Below are 8,488 nucleotides of genomic sequence, written 5' to 3' on the forward strand. Positions count from 1 at the left end.
TGGCGATTAACTCAATCTCCAGCCCCTCTCCATTCCTGGAGGTTGGGGAGAGGAGCTGAATCATGTCTTGGTCCAGCCTTCTAGGGGACCCTCTTACACTCCAGAGATACAAAGGGCCTTAGAAGCTCCTGTGTCAGGAACTGGGGACTGAGACTGAATATGATAACAAAGGATGTTCCTGTCACTCAGAAAATTACATGGGTTTTAGGAGTTCTTGCCAGGAACTGGGTGGGAATGAAGAACAAATATATATTTCTTAATATATCATAATGTTACATGGAAGTATCTATTTCGCAGCTGGGGGCCCTGGGAGTCTGTGTCTGAGTTAGAAATATTTCTCTGCCAAGTTCCAGTCCCCGACTGTGCTCGTGTCTGCCTTGTCTTTATCTGTCTTGGCCTCGCCTTTCCTGTCCTTTCATGGCTGACCCATCTCCCGCCCCCATCTGATGACTTTATTGAGGCATTTAATATATTCCATCTGGTGACGGTAGAAGCCTCTAGGCCTGGAGATTACTTGTTGAGTATCTCTTCTTTGATCCATTGACATTTAACCCTCATAGAGTAATATTATTCTCACATTTCTAGTCCCCAAAGGAGCTCACTTGAGCCTTTAGGGACATGACAGCCTCCCCTTCTGGATGGTGAGGCCTGGAGGGGCATAACACAGCTTCGGGTGAAGCAGACCTGAGCTACAGCTCCTCTTGATCAGTGCGTATGTGCTTTTGGGTGAACAACTTCTCTCTCAAAGCCTAGTGTACTGAACTGTGAAATAAGGATCATAATTACTTCACAGGGCGAACACGATAACAAAATGAGGTAAGATATGGACAGCATCTGGCTGTTATTGGTAAATATTATTGTCTTTTCCCATATTTCCTGTGCAACTCCTGTGTCTAGACCAGTGCCTGGTTCCCAGTGACCACTCAGTAAATATTTGTTAGGGAAATTACACACTGATGCGCTATTCTTCTGTGTTTTTTTTGTTGGTGGTGGTGGTGATTTTTACACCATGCTCAGCGCAGTCTTAGGGTTTTGAGGAGGTGCCTAAGAGCCCAGGTGGGTCAGACAGGTGAGAATTGATAAGGGTGGAAAGTAGAGGAGAGAGGAACTGGGCTCCAGTCCACCCCCTGTAAGCTCTACTATTTTACACTTTAAATTGGTTTGGGGACAATATTTTCTTTTTTAAAGAAGGGATTCTGTGTTTTAAAGTTTGAAAAGAACTGCCTTATACTTTGAATAGCTTAGAGGAGGCATTTAATTTTATGAATGGCACAAATGTCCATATCTTCATTCTCCCAAGCATTAGCCACTATAAGTAAATAAAAATTCAATTCAGTTCTTCAATTTCACTAACTATGATTCAAGTACTCAACAGCTACATATGACTAGCGGCTACTACCATTTTGGACAGTACAGATACGAACATTTGCATCACTGCAGAAAGTTCTGTTAGATAACACTGGTCTATATTTTATATTATTTAACTCATAGCAATTAATTGACAGTGGCTGTGCACTCTGTGCTGTAAGGCATTTCTAGGCTTAAAGGGTAAACTGAGTTGCCCACAGATGTAGGTTTGGGTCCTGCTAGTAACTTGCCATGTAGCCTACAGAACTGCCTTTCGGTTCCCTCCTCTGAACCAGGGAGGCCTGGGCCATGTAAAGGTTTTCATCTATTTTATTTCCAAGGGTCCCTTTGATTGTTACTTTGTTCCCTTGAGCCCACACCCATGTTTAAAATAAACTGCTTTATTAGGTAATAATTGGCGTACCCTCCCACTTTTGTTAACCAGTGCTATTTATAACTACCAACAAAACCCTCTGATCAACATAAGATTACCAGAATTCTTATTTTGAGTCAAAGTAATTCCAGCCCAAGACTCAGAAAGGAGATATTGTGGTTAGTTTAGCCTTATCTCTGGTACAGTTTCCATGTGATGTTACTGAAATATTAAAAATAATGTGTTAATTGCTCCTCCTTGTCCCTTGTACTACTTTCTCCCACCTTCACGGCTTAACGGGCCCAAGTCAGGAGTCTCTTGACTGCACAATATTTAATATTTCTCTGAATTTATAAAGGGATTGTAGGTCAAAGGAGGTAATGATCCCCAAAGTTCAATTTGAGAATTTAGAAAATCAGCAGAAAGAAGTCAAGTTATCGAATGTATGAATCAAACTGAAAATCTAAAATAGACAGACTTTTCAGTGTATGAAACAGGATGCACAGCGTGATGGCATTTCACAAGCATATATATTGGGTGAGACTTATGGTTATGGTAGAGTGAAGAGGTTAGCAAATTCTCATCCCCCCAAAATACAATATAGAACTGGGAAATATTGTAAAAAGCAATAATTGTAGGGCTTTAGAAATCAAAGGGAAACAACAAACTGAGAAGTAATTAGTCATGAAAAGCTGATAAAATTGTATGTAAAACTGACGAGAATCTGTGGCCTTCCTACCTGAAGCTGCTTTCTCCCCTAGGCCCCCAGCACGGGTAGCCTAGCAATTTTACCAGAGCAATACTGGCTGAAAACCAGAAGCTTCCCTGTCAGAAGGGGGTGAATTTGACTTGAAGTGGAAGGTGAAAACATACACCCAGCAGTATTGTCAGTAAAAGCAGCAAACTCAGTAGAAATTGAAATTGACTCACAGCTCTGCTTGCCTGAGATTATAGTCCTGGTGGAGTGAGTAGGTGACCAGCTAGAAATTTAATGGGGGAAATCTTAGAAATGACAGAGCCATAGAAAAGCTTCATAAGCCCTTCACGCATCCCTAGTTGACCAGGGATGTACAAGGTAGAGCCAAGAGACCCTGGAAGAAAGTAAAAGTCAGGCAGGCTTGAAAACTGACTGAACTTTGAATGCATTCCTCAACCCACACAAAGATCCATTTTCAGAGGATGGATTTTATAAGCTTAAGGTATTTGAGCACAGTCTCAGCCCAGTCACTGACTGAACACTAAACTGTGCAGACAGACGGACAACCCTTAGGGAGCCAGGCTAAAAATTAAACATAAGAATTAAAAACAAACAAAAACTGAGCAGAGACATTAGCGGCCATACACTGCAGGAGACACAGATTCTGCAGATTAAGCTTGCTTTGTGCAAAGAAGTGACATCAGATGGTAGCTTGAATCCAAAGAAGAAAAGAGGATCACAGGAAATGGTAAATATGTGGGTAAATATAAAGAACTTATAAATTTATTTCTTTTCTTCTTTTAATTAAAAAACCCCATAATATTCTGTAATATGTGTGATAAGCTTAAAAACAGTGTTATTTTAAAGCTTATAGCCTATATACGGATAATATATAAACAGTAGTAGCATAAGGAAGAGGCGAAATGGAGTTACATTGGAACAAACTTGATAGACTTTACTGGAGTGAAGTCAGTATCAAATTGAACTCGATTGTTACCAGATAAAATGTATATTTTAATCCCTAGAGCAATCATTAATAAAATACATTTTAAAAATCATCAGTAGAATGATGTCATTTTGTTTAAAAATATTTGTTTAAAACAAAAGGAGACAATAAAATAGCAACAGAACAAAAAAATCTGCAACATATAGGAATTAAATAGCAAAATGATAGACAATCTAATCCTATCAATAATTACATTAAATTGAAATTACATTAAATTACATTACTAATCATCCAATGAAAAGGCATAAATTCTCACACTGAATATAAAAGAATATTCAATAATATGTTGTCTAAGAGACAAACTTTGGATTCAAAGATAAAAATAACAGTAAAAAAAAAAAGAAAATATTTACTACATAAACAGTAACCATAAGAAAGTTGTAATGGCTTTATTGATAGCAGACAAACAGACTTTAAAACAACAAATATACTGGAGATGAAATGAGGTACCTCAGAATGATAAAAATGTCAATAAATCAGGAAGATATAATAATTATAAGTGTATACACACCTAACGACAGAGCTCCAAATATATGAAGCAAAAATTGACAGAGTTGAAAGAAGAAAATGATAATTCCACAACTATAGTTAGAAATTCCAATACCCAACTTTTGATAATTGACCGAATAACTGAGCAGAAAGTGAGTAAGGGTAGAGAAGACTTAAATCCTCCAACCCAGCAGCAGAATACACATACTTTTAAGTGCACAGGAAACATTCTCCAGGATAGATTATATGCTAGGTCGTAAAATGAATCTAAATAAATTCGAAACAATTGAGATTATTGAAAAGGTGTTCCCTGACCACGATAGTTAAAATAGAGATCATCAACAGAAAGAAACTTGGGAAATCTCCAAATATTTGGAAGTTAAACAATGCACTTCTAAATAAGCTATGGACAAAAGAAGAAATCAAAAGGGAAATTCAAAAACATTATATATTTAAAGTAAACAAAACAACATATTATGAGATGCAGCTAATGCAGTGGTTATGAAAATTAATAATGCTAAATACCTATATTAAAAAAGAAGAAATGTTGCAAGTCAATTACCTCAACGTTCACCTTAAGAAATTAGAAAAAGAAATGAAACCTTAAGAAAGCAGAAGATAGGAAATAATAAAAATCAGCATGGAAATCAATAAAATTAAAACAGAAGATACAAATTATCAAAATCAACAATGAAAGAGGGGTCATCACTCCCAATCTGACAAAAATTAAAAGGATATTGTGGGAATTTCATGAAAGAACACAACTTACTGAAACTGACTCAAGAAGTAGAAATTCTGTATAAATCTATAACAAGTAATTGAATGTGTAGTCAAACACTTTCAATAATGTAAACCGTATGACTAGATGTTTTCACTGGCTAATTCTACTAACACTGAAGGGAGAAATAATATCAATTCTACACAGTCTTTTCCAGAATACAGAAGAGGAGGAAACACACCCCAACTCAGTTTGTAAGGGCTGCATTACCTTGATACCGAAACCAGACAAATATATAAATATAAAATTGCAGACCCAAATTCCTCATGAACACACATGCAAAAATCCTGAAAGCATTAGAAATTGAATCCAGCAATATAAAGAAAAAGATAATACATCACGACCTATACAGATTTATCTTGGTCGTCCAAATTATAAATGGTTACCTCTGAATCCTGGATTATGGGCAGTTTTTTTTCCCTCTAAATTTTCAATAATAAACACAGCCTGGTCCTTCAACAAGAATTTAAAATTATTATTTAAAAGAAATACAAAGAATTTTCTTCCAGTATTTCCTGGAGTAGATAGGAAGAAATACTGATTTGGGTTAAAGATTCACAAAGAAAAAAACATTTCTCCCTTTCTACAAAGTAAAAGATGAAATGAAAGCATGAAACAAAAAAAAAAAAATAAACAATAAATGTGACAAGATGTCCCCACCTCTTTCCTGTAAACAAGCAGGGGTCAGCAGGAGTCCTCAGTGAGAACCAGGGGCTTCTCATCCCCCAGCCCTGCAGAAGAATCGCCTTCCCTACATGATGGGGCTTCTGCAAGAGGATGTGAATCACATTCCATAGTCAGGATTTGGCACTCAGCTCCTATTTGCCAGGTAACATAACATATTCACTCATTCTGGAGATTAAGACATGGACATCCTTGGAGGGGGACATTATTCTCTGCCTAATACAGATGTTGAATAAACAATGTGTGCCAGTGGTTCTCTGACTTTCGAATGTCACAAACTGTATAAACAAATAAGCTGCTCTGTTTATGTGTAACAAATCATCTCCAACCCTAATGATTTAAAGCAACAAAAATCATTTATTTTCCCCCACAAATCTGCAATTTGGGCAGGGCTTGGTGGAATTCATCCTTGCTCCGTGTGGTATTAGTCGTGGCAGCTCATCTGAGGCTCTAGGGTCTACTTCCAAAAGGGCTCACTCAGGCAAGTTGGTGCTCGCTGTCAGTAGGGAACTCATCCAGTGGTCTTGGCCAGGGGCCTTGCCTCCTCGTGATATGGGCCTCTTCTCATGGCTGCTTGGGCTTCCTAACAGCATGGTGGTTGGGTTCCAAGAGACCTAGGAGGAAGCTGCAAGACTTCCTATGACCTACTTTCAGAAGTTCTAGACTGTCATGTCCACCACATTTTATTAGGCAGTAAGTCACTAAAGCCAGCCTAGATTCAAGAGAAGTCAAATTAGATGCACCTCTCAATGGGAGACGTGCCAAAGAATTTGTGACCATCTTTAATCTACTACACATACAAATAAAAAAACTCGCAAACGAACAAAATGGAGGACTAACACAGTATCGCCGTATTTTATTTTGATAAATAGGAATATTAAAAAGCAAATCCCAAAACGTTATCTATTACGTTATCCCATCTGTTTCTTAAAAGTAAGTACTTTTTTTTTCTACCAAAAAAGTAGAAAGGACACAGTCCCAGAACACATGGCAGTCCTTTGAACTGAACAAATTTAGCTTAAAACTATACTTGTTTTTCTCATTTCAGCCTAGGTAGAAAACTAGGTCACAGACAGGGCATCCAGAGCGGCTTCGGGAAACCACCAGGCACAAGGCATGGGTGCCTTTGTGGTTCAGAGCAGCAGTTTACACCGCCCCCTTGGCCTGGTTTGGAGCCAGACTACCCACGAACCCCATGTCCTGCTGGCTCTGGAGACTTACTGCCCTCTTCAGTTCTCAGTCCCTGGGGAACTGCCAACAGGCTCATAGAGAGAAGGATCTGCCTGATGATGTTTAGGGTTTGCCTTCGGGCAGCCATGATGGAGCTTTTTTTCTGGCAGTGTCAGGCTCGCGGCCCCAGCTTGGGCTTCTTCCAATGTGGCTTTTGCTCTGTGGGCTGAACTATTTTGACTCCGCAGGTCTGGACAAGGCAGCAATACAACTGGCCTGAGGTAATGGGAAGCCTCCCAAGTCCACCACTACTATCCCATCTGAGCTTATCAGAATCCCCTGGGGGAAGTTTTAAGGGCCAGCCCCCATCTTCCTTGAAATTCTGGCGCCTCTTAGATCCTATGGCTCCTCCAGATCTCACGATGGAAATGTTTTGCTAGATCAACAAGGGAACTTTACTTGGTTCTCTGAGGCCGAGGATGTAAGATCTTTAAGCCGAGCCCATGCTGTGTTTCATGACTTGCCCACCACAATCAGGCCTGGGAAGGGCACAGGGCGTCAATGAGACAGGTCTTAAAAAGATGACTGAGGTTGACCTGTAAAAGATAATTACCTGCTCACCATCAACTACTCGGGTGGTTGGGGAATGATTTCTTAACTCTGACCTACACAGAGAAGCATGTCAGAGGTGGGAGCAGAAAGAGTCCAAGCCAGGGAGACTCATACCCTCTGTTACCTCCTTTCTCCACGGATTAGTGCATCAGAAGGGCGGAGTCCTACTCCATTTCCACTTCACAAATGTGACAGGGGGACATTTCTGAAGTGCTTGATGCAGAAGGAGTAGCTAGCATTTACTGTTCCTCCTACTCCTTTTAGGTAAATAGTTCTCTCTTGGAGAAATGGCTTCGAAATGGACTTTTGTTAATTAAAAGTATTATAGGAATAAAAGAGCAAACTAGAAACCAGTCACTGTTCATGTATCTTGGAAAGACAGCTCGTTTTCAACGACAGGTGAGGTGATGGGGTGAGAGTACATCCCCTCCAGTGATTCCTCTGACATGGAACATCAGGGAGCAGGATTGGGGCTACCTTCCACGTCTACTAAGAAGCGGGTCAGCCAGTACAGGCCGGCACAGAGCCTGTTTGCAATTAGCACAAAGAGCCAATTCACCAGCCCACAAAGCTCATCCTCCATAATAGTCCTAATTAGAAACATTATACATAAGGAGAGGAAACAATTTACACAGACTCCAGCATGAGCTCATGGCAATAGAGTTGTTTATTTTTCAACCCTCAGGCTATAGACACACATCTCAAAAAATAATGCATATGTATTTCAAAGACTGATATTTTCAGACACTCCAGAAAAACGTGGCAGCAGCAATATGTTGTGGCAGAACAGCCTCAAGTATGACTCTCTCTCTCCCTTGAATTTTATTTACTTCCCCTGCTGTCTTAGTGAATGTTAGGATTTTGCTAGCAGTTTAATATTTCAAAATAATTTACAACCTGTTTTTCTTCTCCCTCCTCACCTAACCTTGAAATTTAGACATCTTTTAGTCTGCTTTTTGTCCTTCTCCACTAGGCAGACCCTGAGGATGTCCCCCCTTGCTTAACGGAGCAGAATCAGCACGTTTCTGTTCAGCTGCCTGGAGGAACAGTCAAGTCAGCGCGTTTCCTGCATTAACACTGATGTTACTTAACCGTTGCTAGGGAGCCAGAGAGGAAAGACAAAGAGCATAAACCACAGCGTCTCACTGATATTTCGCCATCAACACTTTCCTCATTTGGCATAGAGTCTTTTTTGTTTCTGTTTTGTTTTTTCTCTACAGTTTCTCAATTTGTTGCAGTGGAGGGGAACTCCGCATCCTGGCTTTGGGAGATCCATAGGGGATGTCATCTGAGTCTCTTTTTCAATACAACTCCAGTCCCTATGCCTCTCCT

This window comes from Pteropus vampyrus, unplaced genomic scaffold (genome assembly GCF_000151845.1).
Source record: "Pteropus vampyrus isolate Shadow unplaced genomic scaffold, Pvam_2.0 Scaffold101, whole genome shotgun sequence".
NCBI lineage: Eukaryota > Metazoa > Chordata > Mammalia > Chiroptera > Pteropodidae > Pteropus > Pteropus vampyrus.